At 41.4% G+C, this 13811-nt stretch overlaps 1 protein-coding gene across 4 annotated transcripts in view; it reads right to left on the bottom strand.

Moving 5' to 3' along the window:
- Positions 1-13811, bottom strand: part of SCAP (SREBP cleavage activating protein) — a 305057-nt gene that overhangs the window by 203395 nt on the left and 87851 nt on the right. The window lies entirely within an intron of this gene.

Consider the following 13811-nt stretch of genomic DNA (forward strand, 5'->3'; position numbering starts at 1 on the left):
AAAATGTTCTTATCAAATATAAATATCCTAATTATTCAAACCTGAGACCTTTAGTAGGAGTGACTTTCAAAAATGCTGGAATGGTCATTTAAACTTTCAACAAGGTAGTAGTAGTAGTTGGTGGGTAGCGGGTAGGCCCTAGCTACCCGCCAGGTAAAGTAACATTCACTTTAGCCTTAACCTAAGATTTACAAGGTGGCTGAGGTGGGGTGTGTAACTAAAGGTCATCAGGTTTGTCTAGTTAGGAAAAACACAAATATATTAAAATAATCTAACATCTATTTCTACATGTAAAACTACAAATTTTTAATACAACTTGTATTTTTCCTAGCTATACAAACTGGCTCATTTATATAGGTTACTGGTAGTCCTCTTTTCTACAACCAGCCAATAACAAAATATTAGTTTGATTGCACCATGCTTCGTTGCTAGGCAACCATAGTGCATGCGTATGCGGCAAGAAAACTCTAGCCCGCATCGCTTCCTCACAATACTCACCAGGTCAAAGACTTATGGGGGGGGGTTAGGTGGGATCTTTGATAAATGACTCAGGTTTGTTAAGCTAGGAAAAATACAATTTGTATTAAATTTGTAGTTTATTCTTATGCGGATGCAAACTTCTCAGTCATTTATATGGGAGTTATCCCTAGGAAGGAGGAAGTCTCTGTGAAGTTAAGAACTGTACCCTTACTCTCTGACAGATACAATTACTATAAGTAATAACAAGAGATTAAAGTGAATTACTGTATTAGTGAACAATATAGCCAGTTCATAAAGAGGCAAGGCCTAACATTCAATTCTAAGAATAAAATTGTTTGCCACGGGTGAAGGTATATGAACATCAAGTGTACAAAAATATTAATTTCAAGGCATTCTTACTTATATTAGGGTGAAAACCAATGGAAGGCCTCAAGTCCAACCAAGATCACCATTCGTCGTAGAGTCCATTATACCATTATAATCCAAAGAATAAATGATGCCTGAGGTAAGAACAATTACGTGTCCTGTGAAAGCTGACAGATTATTTGTTGCGCTGCAACCATAATGCCTATAGAAATTGTGTCACCTGTATTTGCCATCTCTAAGATAATAGTCCATAAAAAAGGTTTGTCTCTTCTATGCACAAGCTTTCAGGACTTGTACAACAGAGTGGTTTCTGCAGAAGGATAAGGTTGCGGCAAGCCAACATATACTGTATTATGTGCTCGAGGGGGGATCCCTTAGCAATGCTTTCACTAAGGATGTATAAGGTCTCATGATAGTTTCTCTTAAACAGAAAAAGATAATGTTTCTGAAAACTTTCTTTTAGACCAGCCAGAGCTCACAAACAAATCGGAGATATTAGGTCCAAGATATTTTGTTCTTATCAGAAATATCACGCTGGACTTAAGGGACAGAGTAACTTGCTATATGAGTCATCAGATACCTCTTTGATAGTCAAATCTGTGATCATTTCCAACTGGATTCTGGGATTTTGTCATTGAACCAGAAAAGGGTAAATGTGACAGATCCACTGATGCCATGTGTTCGAGAGGGGGAGGGGTCACTGGCAACGTTTTCCCTGAGGGTAGTGAGTTTTCATGTTAGGTCCTGACCAATGGAGAACATGGTCGGGATTAAGAACTTCACTTCTGATCTGTGGAAACAATAATTAAAGGGATACATAGTATCCCTGGACAAAGGGTTCAAAACACTCTGCTCATCAATGGACTTCTTGATATACAAGATCATGAAAAAGTCCAACAAAAATTTACTGGAATCTGGTCTCTCTTTATCAAAATGAGAATAAAGTATCCCCATAAAACAGAGTAATTTCTGAATTTTGTTTCTGGGAAATAGACCCTGTTAACTGAATTATTTTCCTTGGCTGGCAGTAAAGTAAAGCCAAAGAAAAATTAAAAGGTCAGACCCTTAACTTAAGTCTTCATGTCTGGGATAGTTATGATAATCTTAGGAGAGTACATCACTCCCCTATCTCAATAGGAGGGTGGTTGTTCTCTGTAAAGAAAGAGTTCTCCCAGGGAGGAGAGGTCTACATATCTTAATCGAGGACCTGCTTCAAGATGCAGAATCGGACAAAATCATCCATGACTGATACGAGATCTGTTTCTCAAAATTGTCAAACAGTCCATATTCTGGGAGAAGTGGTCTTGAAAAAGCTCAAAATTCTTGAATAACCCTGAGTATTAAGAGTTCTTCTAATGACCTGAATAATCTTTGTTCTGTTGACTGAATTCTTCCCAGGGAAGACGTCATTTAGACTTCTTTAGTCATCATTCAAGCAATTTTACTGCGACTTAGTCTAAGAGTGATTGCCTACAGCCCTCTTTATTCATTCCGGTTGTCTTCTCTGGGTTACCATGAGAAGCTCCAGTACCAAAACAGTTCTCTTAAATATCAGAAGTTGTGATGTCCATCTGACTTCCTTGCATCTACTGGTCTTATACTCTGGAGTTGGGAGAGAATGCAGGAGTTCAGACTTTCTCCTGGATACTGAAGGACATCGACCATTACCATAGTATTGGTGAAAAAGTTGCTAATAATATATAAGATTTCCATGTTAGGAGGTATGGAATGATTGACTTATTTGAAGTTTTCTGGCATCCTTACATCTACGGTCATTGACGCCGATAGCATTTATTATAAATAAACAATAAAAGAATATTCAATTAAAACCATAAAAGTGATGTTATTATAAAAGTTAAATGGCTTTCAGAAGATCTGTTTCTGAAATAAATCTAAAAATACCACTACCATAGTAAATGTACAAGAATCTTCGCAAGGATGAATCTGCCATCCTCACCTCGAATGGATATCTTTCGGTACTATAAGTGGGACATTCAGTCAACAAATGCCTCACTGTCAAAGGTACCAAACAGTCGTTGCAATATGGTTGGTATTGGCCAATTCACAGAAATTTATATGACAGCCAAGTGTGACCAATGTGGAGACAACAAAGAGTAGTTCCCCAGTTTCAGGGCATTATGTTATACTTCTGAGGGGATATAAAATTTGCTATTTCTCTCATTTTATTTTCAAGTAAACTATCCCAATGCTGTTGCTAATTATTATAAATCAAATTCTTAATGCTGGGTAAACAATCATCACAGAAAATGGGATACCATCTTAGTAGCAACTCAGCAGCAGCATTCTCTGTCAGTAAAAATTGTCTTCTCATTTCCATACACACCTACATGTGCTAGAACCCAACAAAATACCTCTCAGTCCAATAATAAAATGCCATTCTAAAATGCACTCTAGATCTAAAGGACGTAAACTTCCAGATCCCAATTCACCCGTCTTCTGGGAAGTATTTGAGATTCATGTTCAATCGGAAGCATTACCAGTTCAGGGTACTGTGTTTCGGTCTTTCCACAGCACCCCAGGTATTCACGAGAGTATTCGCCCTAGTATCATCTTGGACTCACAGTTGGCATCCGTCTCCTATGATACTTAGACGACTGGCTGATTCTGGCAGACTGGGAGGCGGCCCTTCTCCGCCACCGAGACGAGCTTCTAAGGTTTTGCCAGGATCTGGGGATCCTGGTAAACCTCGAGAGGTCTCACCTGCTCCCCTCTCAAGAACTGGTATGCCTAGGCATGCGATTAGACATCCTAGGGCACAAAGCGTTTCCATCAGACAAAAGGATCCAGAGACTGAGAGAGATAGCACAGGTCTTCCTCAGTCGGGAAGAGGTCCTGGCGCAGTATTGGCTTCGCCTTCTCGATAACCTCTCTTCCCTGACCCAACTGGTCCCCAACATTCGCCTCAGGATGAGATCCCTCCAGTGGCGACTAAAATCCCAGTGGAACCAACACTACGATTCCCGGCATCACCTAGTTTGCATAGGGCTAGAGGAACAGTCGGATCTCAGGTGGTGGCTGGTGGAGCCGAACTTCTGCAAAGGGGTCGATCTTCTCGTCTCTCCCCCGGAATTGATGCTTTTTCCGGATGCGTCAAAAGAAGGGTGGGGGGTTCACATGCTGCACCATTACATCTCCGGCCAATGGTCCGAATCAGAAAGGTACCAGCACATAAATCTCTTAGAGATGAGGGCAGCCTTTCTGGCCCTCAAAAAGTGCCACAAGGTCCTAGCGGGGCACTCCGTAGTGTTGATGAGAGACAACACCACGGTAGTAGCCTATTTAAGAAAACAGGGCGGTACCTTTTCGCAGCACCTCTGCCATCTTGCAGTAGAGATGCTCAGATGGGCAGAGGACAACTCGGTGACTCTATCAGCTCGCTTCATTCTGGGCAAATGGAATGTGTTAGCAGACAAGCTGAGCAGAGCGACTCAGATAGTTGGCACCGAGTGGTCTTTGAATCCTCTGATAGCCAACAAAGTCCTGACTTGGTGGGGTTCCCCGACTGTGGATCTGTTCGCAACGGGCCTGAATTTCAGGCTCCCGTTGTACTGTTCCCCAGTCCCGGATCCCCAAGCTCTTTGGCAAGATGCTTTCCAACAACGGTGGGTAAACCTGGACGCTTACGCGATTCCCCCGTTCTGTCTGATGAGAAAAGTCCTCAACCAGGTACGAGCAAGCAACAACTTGCAAATGACCCTCATAGCTCCGCTGTGACATCACGCAGAATGGTTCCCGGACCTTCTGCATCTCCTCACGAAGATCCTGAGGGAGCTCCCTCCACAGCACGACCTCCTCAAACAACCAAATGCCAACATCTTCCACAAAGCCATAGCTTCGCTTTAACTTCACGCCTGAAGACTATCCAGCACTTCCTCACACAGAGAGACTTAGAATGGCTGGACACCTCAGGAGATCCACAGAGGCAATCTACCAGGTGAAGTGGTCAGTTTTCTGTGGTTGGTGTCGTGGAAGGGGTATCTCTCCCCTTCATGCCTCTGTTCCAACTATAGCGGAGTTTCTTGTATACCTTCGGGAAGAAATCTTCTCTCGGTCTCGGCAGTCAAAGGCTACCACTCAGCCTTGAGTCTCGCCTTTAGACTGAAAGGAGTCGATATTTCCTCATCGGAACTTTCTTTGCTCATACGTAGTTACGGAGCTTACTTGTCCCCAGGCAGAGCTAAGACCTCCCCCTTGGAACGTAGTTCGGGTCCTCAGGTCTCTGAAGGGCTTCCCCTATGAACCTCTACGCCAGGCCTCCAATCGCCACCTCACATGGAAGATGGTGTTCCTGCTTGCTCTGGCTTCGGCCAAGAGAGTCAGCTAACTTCATTATGCATGTTGCATAGGATTTTTTATAATTCTGACCATTCTTTGCATTCTGATCTTCCGGACAGTTCCATCCTGTTCGTAATACTAGGCATGCAGTTAATTCTAATAGTCAGGTTTTTTCCATCATGAGGCTCAATACTACACAGTACTCTAGAAGTTTTATTCCAGCTGTGACCAAATTGTGGAAAGATCTTCCTAATCGGGTAGTTGAATCAGTAGAACTTCAAAAGTTCAAACTCGCAGCAAATGTTCTAATGTTAAACAGGCTTACATAAGTCCTTTTATAGTTATATATCAAATATCTGTTTTAATGTTGTTAATATTTTTGAAATATTTATTTTAATTGTTCATGACTTCTTATATCTTATATTTATTTCCTTATTTCCTTTCCTCACTGGGCTATTTTTCCCTGTTGGAGCCCTTGGGCTTATAGCATCCTGCTTTTCCAACTAGGGTTGTAGCTTAGCTAGTAATAATAATAATAATAATAATAATAATAATAATAATTGTTTCACCCAAAAACCACAAGGTTGATGATATTTTGGGTGCAACCTAAAGTATGTTTAGTGCCTTACAAGGTTTGCAGTCTGATAGACTAAGGAATTAGGAAGTCTTTGCAACCTAAACCAATACCAAACAATAGAAGACTTTCGGTAAAGGTCTAAAGGTAACTGTAGAGAATTCATAGTTTTGGTTAAAATTACAAATAAAATTATGAAAATGTTAATGAGGAAAAGAATTTTTTTCATTTTATTTGTAATTGTTTATTTTTACTATTTAATTTCATGGAAGTGATTCTAAATGTGTTATTTTTTAAATCAAACACTTGTAAAATTTAAACAGAAAAATATGTTAGAAGTTTGAAGCGCAAGTTAGGAAGTCAATTGGAGTCATGAGCTCACGGAAGCAACTCCACGAGTGTCCCTCTTATTGAATGTTCAACCTTATTTGCAGTCGTAGACTGTTTCAACTAATTAAGAGTGTATTTGCAACATGCTACTGCCCCCCTCAGTATTTGTAAGTGGCCTGTACTTGTCTGAATAAAGTCGTCTAAAGTTCAGCATCTTGTGTCTCAGTTGGAAACCCAAATGGACTAGCGTGGGTAAGTGCTTGAACGCCATACATAAATCGTTTTTCCAGTACCGTATCTGGATAAGTGTTAGCCTACCAACTAACTTGGAACCTGAAACTATAGGGAATTGAAAACTATACAGTGATTCTGACATAAAAATAAATAATATTCACTTGTGATCTACAAGAATTCACAACAGTAATTCTCCAGCGTCAACAATGAGACTTGGGATATGCGAAGTTCTAAAGGCTCCTGTGGCCAATCTGATATCAGTATAGTGTATAGAATCTAAAACGATGGCTGAGAAGTATATTTCACACCCATAACTAATTTTTGAAAAAATCAAGGCCTTGTATAACTTTAGAATAGTTTTGTGGTCTGCCCCAATGATGTATGGAACAAAACTTTAAAAAGATTCAGAGCCTCAAGACACTTTACTTTTAAGGCTTTCAAGTGAGGAACCCATGTAAGCCTACAACAAAATATCAATCCTAAGAATCTAACTTCACTTACACATGGGATATGTTGACCTTTTGATGTATATATCCAGGTCTGGATGTACTCCCCGAATACGACAGAAATGGACAGCACAAGTTTTGCTTGTCAAAAACTTGAATTCAATTGATCAGCCCAGTGAATAATTTTGTCAACTGAGAGTTGTAATTTTCTCTCAACCATCGATATTCTAGATCCAGCAAATGATATGCAGAGATCATGTACAAAGAATGTTGAGAGAGAATATCTTGGGGAATAACAGAGGATATCCCATTATTGGCTAATAATGCAAATAGGGTTACACTTAGCACACTTCCCTGGGGGACTCCTTCCTGAAAGAGTTCCACCTACTTCAACTTGAAAAATTCTATGAGAAACAAATGCTTGAATAAAGAATGGTAGCTCTCCTCTCAATTCCTTATTAGGAATGGTTCTAAGTATACCATATCTCCATGCAGTATCATATGTCTTATCAAGATAAAAAAAACTGTTACGTGGTGCTGTTTGGAAGCAAAGGCTTCACAAAAAGAGTACTCAAGTACAGGTAGTCGTCGACTTATGACAGATACTGTATAGGGACCCAGAGATGCGTCTTAAGTCAATTTCAACGTACGTCGAACTCAAAAGTGAAGCTTTTGTAGATTTATTATGATGTGTCATGATTTGGCAATCATGTCGATCATATTTTAACAATATTTTCTTGCTTATTATCATTATTATGTTTTTGTTTCATAAGATATCATGTGCTTTATCAATGCAGACTTTTATTCCATTTTTCAATTTTGGAAGCATTTTACCAATGAAGAATTACTTAATATTTTGTTTACCTTTGTTACGATCAGCTGATCTGAAGGTCCCAATACCGTATCGAAAGATGGCGTACATATGAATGGTGTATTCTTTATATAATTTCTTAACTTATTCAAATTATCTTCATGATGAATATTACATCAGTGCCGATATGTTACAGAAAATCATAGTTTTAATAATGTTTGTTTTTAGCCATTATTAATAATTATCATGCGAAAATGTCCTCGCTCTTTCTCAGTGTGCCTGTGTGTGAGTGTTCATGCGCATACAGGTACTTAATTCTTAAAGCTTCATACAGTATTTAATTTTTAGTTCATTATTAAGCCTTCAGATTTCATTAGACATTATTGCATTTAATTGTAGTTATTAAAACAAGTTTATATTCTATTTTTCAATTTCTTTGAGCATTTCAATAATCAACAATTACTTTTGATTTACTTTCGTTTGGCATTAGATGACCTTAAGTTAATGCTGCCATATTGCGATTATGGGCACATACAGTACGAATAACATGGAGTTATATAATTTTCTTAATATTCAAATTCTCTTCATAATGAATATTACATCAGCACCATGTTATACTGTATCAGTTTCCATAATGTTTGTTTATAACCTTATTACAGTACAGTATTAGTTAATAGGAAAACACACACAAACACACACACAACCACGCATGCGCTTAACTAAACCGACTGATTTAATTAGGGAGTGTTTAAACAGCAATGATATCACATTACCATATGGTATTATTAAATTTTGTTAGAGGTCACACATTCTTCAATATTCTTGTTTTACATAGGAATATTAGTTCATCAGAAAAAGTGCAGATTAATATGAAAAAGCTTGCAACGTCATATAGAATATAACTGAAATATATATTGTGTATTAATCATTGTTTATTTTAGAAATTTAAAGTCTATTGCTCAACAAATTTCAGTCATTTACACTGTCAAGTATTTGTTTGGTCGTTTTAATGTAATAAAGATATGTATTTGTAATCATATTTTCATTTCCCTAAAAGAAAAAAATATAAATCCTTGAAAAGATTGAAGAAAACAAAGCAGAAAGCATGGGTCTTTATTTTCTTATGGCAGTTCTACAACTTACTCAGCCACTGCATGGTCTTAGTGACATCACAGTTTGTTACCTGTGCAGGAGAGTCATATTTTGGTTTAGGGTTGAAAACACCTCTAAGCTACAGTACAGACCTTACAGAGTTCTTAACTCTTCCTCGGACATCCTTCCTTTCCCCTACATCATTTATATTGTAACAGGAATAGGAGGCGGAAAAGGAACGGGAGGACTCAAGCACACTTCTGTTATAAGACCGTTTGCCTCTAGCAACTGAGTGTGAAGCAGGAGAACTGAAGTCTCTCAGATCTCAGTTTATGAGGCAAGAGAGTAATCAAAAATTCTGCCACAGAAAACGTTTAAGGCAGGGTCACTTCTACATTGTTTAGCGAACATCACTTCATCTGTGGTAGATGGAAGAGTGACTTGTGGGAAGGGGAGAACTTTCTTTGCCCCTTATCTGCTTTCTGTACCTGTAAGGAATTTTCTGCATGAAATAAATTGGCGTTCTATAGAACACATGATTTTAGCATTTTGAACAGGGCTGATCATGTTAATTAATAGGTTTGCCATTATCATGGCAAATCTATTAGCAAAAGTAAAGGCTTTGTCATTCTGTGACCTAGCCAGAAGTTTATAGAAGTCCATGGGAACTTTATTAAAGTAATGGGGTGAAGATCTACCACCATGTCTCGGTTGTGTTGATCTTAAAATGATATTTTAATTATAAAATAAATTTTTGAATATACTTACCCGGTGAATATATAATAGCTGCTGCTCCAGCGGCTCGACAGAAAACACACACAAAAACTCGCGAGCGATCGCTATGAAGGTTGCGGGTGTGCCCACCAGCGCCAACTATCGGCCAGATACCGCATATACATGTAAACAGACCCAATTTTTCTCATCCCGCTGGGTCTCTATCGGGGAGGAAGGGGGGGCCTTTAATTTATATATTCACCGGGTAAGTATATTAAAAAATTTATTTTATAATTAAAATATCATTTTTAAATATTTAACTTAGCCGGTGAATATATAATAGCTGATTCACACCCATGGTGGTGGGTAGAGACCAGAGTTAATTAAGTTTACAGCGTATATGCTTAGAGTTTTTGACAGTTATATCATAACAAAACCCAAATATATAAAGGTACCTGGTAAGGAAGTTGACTTAGACGATTACTCTGCCTTATTAGTCTGTCTTCCTCACGAAGCCCAGCGATCCTCTTAGGATGCTGAAAGATTCCCAGGAGCTGAAGTATTCAGGGCTGCAACCCATACAACAGGACCTCATCAAACCCCTAATCTGGGCGCTCTCAAGAAATGACTTTGACCACCCGCCAAATCAACCAGGATGCGAAAGGCTTCTTAGCCTTCCGTACAACCCAAAAAACAATATTAAAAACATTTCAAGAGACAGATTAAAAAGGATATTGGAATTAGGGTAATGTAGTGGTAGAACCCTCACCCACTACTGCACTCGCTGGAACGAATGGACCCAGTGTGTAGCAGTCCTCGTAAAGAGTCTGGACATCTTTTAAGTAAAATGACGCGAACACTGACTTGCTTCTCCAAAAAGTCGCGTCCATAATACTTTGCAGAGATTTATTTTGCTTGAAGGCCACGGAGGTTGCTATAGCTCTAACTTCGTGCGTCTTAACCTTAAGCAAACATCGGTCTTTCTCATTCAAGTGAGAATGAGCTTCTCGTATTAAAAATCTGATAAAATATGACAAAGCATTCTTTGACATAGGCAATGATGGTTTCTTAACTGAGCACCATAATGCCTCAGATTTACCTCGTAATGACTTAGTACGAGCTAAATAGAACTTAAGAGCTCTAACAGGACATAATACTCTTTCCAGTTCGTTGCCTACGATCTCTGATAATTAAGGAATATCAAAAGATTTAGGCCAAGGACGAGAAGGCAGTTCATTTTTGGCCAGGAAACCAAGTTGAAGTGAACAAGTGGCTTTTTCTGTAGAAAAGCCGATGTTCTTACTGAAGGCATGAAGTTCACTGACCCTTTTAGCCGAAGCCAAGCACACTAAGAAAAGTGTCTTGAGGGTGAGATCCTTCAGGGAGGCTGAATGTAATGGCTCAAACCTGTCTGACATGAGGAACCTTAGGACCACGTCTAAGTTCCATCCAGGAGTTGCCAAACGACGTTCCTTAGAGGTCTCGAAACACTTAAGGAGATCTTGGAGATCTTTATTGTTGGAAAGATCTAAGCCTCTATGTCGAAAGACCGAAGCCAACATGCTCCTGTAGCCCTTAATCGTGGGAGCTGAAAGGGAGCGAACCTTTCTCAGATGTAAAAGAAAATCTGCGATTTGGACTACAGAGGTACTGGACGAGGACACAGATGCTGACTTGCACCAGTCTCGAAAGACTTCCCACTTCGACTGGTATACTCTAATGGTAGAAGCTCTCCTCGCTCTTGCAATCGCACTGGCTGGCTCCTTCGAAAAGCCTCGAGCTCTTGAGAGTCTTTCGATAGTCTGAAGGAAGTCAGACGAAGAGCGGGGAGGCTTTGATGGACATTCTTTACGTGGGGCTGACGTAACAGATCTACCCTTAGAGGAAGACTTCTTGGAAAGTCTACCAGCCATTGAAGTACCTCGGTGAACCACTCTCTCGCGGGCCAGAGGGTAGCAACCAACGTCAACCTTGTCCCTTCGTGAGAGGCGAACTTCTGCAGTACCTTGTTGACTATCTTGAATGGTGGGAATGCATATAAGTCCAGAAGAGACCAATCCAGTAGAAACGCGTCTATGTGGATTGCTTCTGTATCTAGGACTGGAGAGCAATAGATTGGTAACCTTTTGGTCAACGAGGAGGCAAAGAGGTCTATGGTGGGTTGACCCCAAGTAGCCCAAAGACTCTTGCCCACGTCCTTGTGGAGGGTCCATTCCGTGGGTATCACCTGACCCCTCCGACTGAGACAGTCTGCCAAGACGTTCAAGTCCCCCTGGATGAATCTCGTCAACAGGGAGATGCCTCGATTTCTTGACCATAAGAGAAGGTCCCTTGCGATCTCGAGCAGCGTGAAGGAGTGTGTGCCTCCTTGCTTGGAGATGTACGCCAAAGCTGTGGTGTTGTCTGAGTTGACCTCTACCACTTAGTTTCGAAGAAGCTTTCGAATATCATCAAGGCCAAGTGGACTGCAAATAGCTCCTTGCCGTTAATGTGCATGCTCTTCTGACTTGAGGTCCACAGACCCGAGCATTCCCGACCGTCCAGGGTCGCACCCCAACCCAAATCCGACGCGTCTGAGAACAACACGTGATTTGGGTTCTTGACTGCTAGGGATAGTCCCTCTCTCAGACTGATATTGCTGTCCCACCATTTCAGGCATGCCTTTACTGGTTCGGAGACTGGGAATGATACCGTCTCTAACGTCTTGTCCTAGTTCCAGTGAGAGGCTAGATGGAACCGGAGAGGCAGAAGGTGTAGTCTCCCTAGTGAGACAAACTGCTCCAGGGATGAGAGAGTCCCTACGAGACTGTTCCAACTCCTGACTGAACAAACGTTTTCTTTTCAGCATTAGTTGGACTTCGAGCAGGGCTTGTTCTATTCGGTGGCAGACGGAAAAGCCCTAAAAAAAAACTGGACTGCGAATCTCCATCCCCAAATATAGAATAATCTGGGATGGGATCAGTTGGGATTTTTAGGTTGACCAAAAGTCCCAACTCCCTGGCCAGACTCAACGTCCAATGTAGATCCTGCAGACAGCGAAGACTGGACGATGCTCTGAGAAGCCAGTCGTCCAAGTACAGGGAGGCTCGGATCCCCGATAGATGGAGGGATTTTGCCACATTCCTCATGAGCCTCGTAAACACGAGAGGAGCAGGACTGAGGCCAAAGCACAGGGCTCGAAACTGGTACCCCACATTCCTGTAAACAAACCTCAGAAACGGTTGGGAATCCGGGTGTATAGGAATGTGGAAGTATGCCTCCTGAAGGTCGAGAGAGACCATCCAGTCGCCTTCCATTAATGCTGTCAAGACAGCCTGGTAGACTTCATCGTGAAGTTTGTCTTGACAATGAACACATTGAGCGCACTTGCCTCTTACGTACTCCTGAGGTGAACATGGCTGCCAGATCATTGGAGCCATCCCTGAGGGACTTGTTCCTGCAGAGAACGTGGCTGTCAGATCATTGGAGCCATCCCTGAAAGCCTTGTTTATGCATGACAAAATTGTACAGCAAAACTTCAAACGCTCGAAAAAACTCCTAACAGGAGATGGTCTAGCTCTGAAGTCGACCATAAAACCTTGGAGCGTCTCATGGCCAGGCGCCAGGGAGAGTCTATGAGGTTTGAGAAGTCTATCTGGGCAGAGGCAGGAACTCCCAAGCCGAGAACTTCTCCTGTGTCATATCAGACTCTCGCTCTATAAGCCAGCTTAAAAGTAGGGAAAGCAAAGGCTGTCTCCCCCAAACTCCTCCTGGTGATAAACCAGTCGCCTAGCAAACGTAAAGCTCTCTTAGAAGAGCGAGAGAGCACTAGCTTATAAAACAACGGCTTCGAAGTAGCTAGGCCTAGTGTAAACTCTGACGTTTAAGCGAACGAGGAGCAGCAGTTACAAAAAGATCCGGACAAAGATCCTTAAAAATCAGCATGATTTATTTAAAGTCCATAGAGGGCTGAGCAGCTTTAGGCTCCTCTCCGTCTGACAGAGTCCTCAAGGGAATATCAGTAGGAGGGGGAACAGCAACTTCCTCATCTGAAGGAACCTTGTCCGACAATAGCCGAGTCTCAAGCAAGGGAGAGACCTGCCGTGGTGGCAATGCTTGACAAACAGAGTCCACACGCAAAGGAGCAACAGTAGCAGTCAAGGACGCTATGTCATGTAACTGCTTAAAGGACTGACCAGCAACAACCAACAGGTGCGGGAGGACGCACGACGTCAACTCGAGACTGCCTTGACTGCCTAGACTGAGCAATCAAAACAACTCTTGACTGCGATGCTTGACGCTCAACGTCAAAACAAGTCAACTTCGCTGGTTGGCGAACGTCCTGAACGTCAACAAGAGCATGCAGCAGCGGCTGAACGTCCACAAGCGGCTGAAAGTCAACACTGGACTGTATCGAGTGAGGCTCTACAAAACGTGACTGACGTGACTTTGTAACGTCAACGTCAACAGGACGAGCAAAGGTTCGTTT

Source organism: Palaemon carinicauda, chromosome 22, assembly GCF_036898095.1.
Source record: "Palaemon carinicauda isolate YSFRI2023 chromosome 22, ASM3689809v2, whole genome shotgun sequence".
In the NCBI taxonomy this organism is placed as follows: domain Eukaryota; kingdom Metazoa; phylum Arthropoda; class Malacostraca; order Decapoda; family Palaemonidae; genus Palaemon; species Palaemon carinicauda.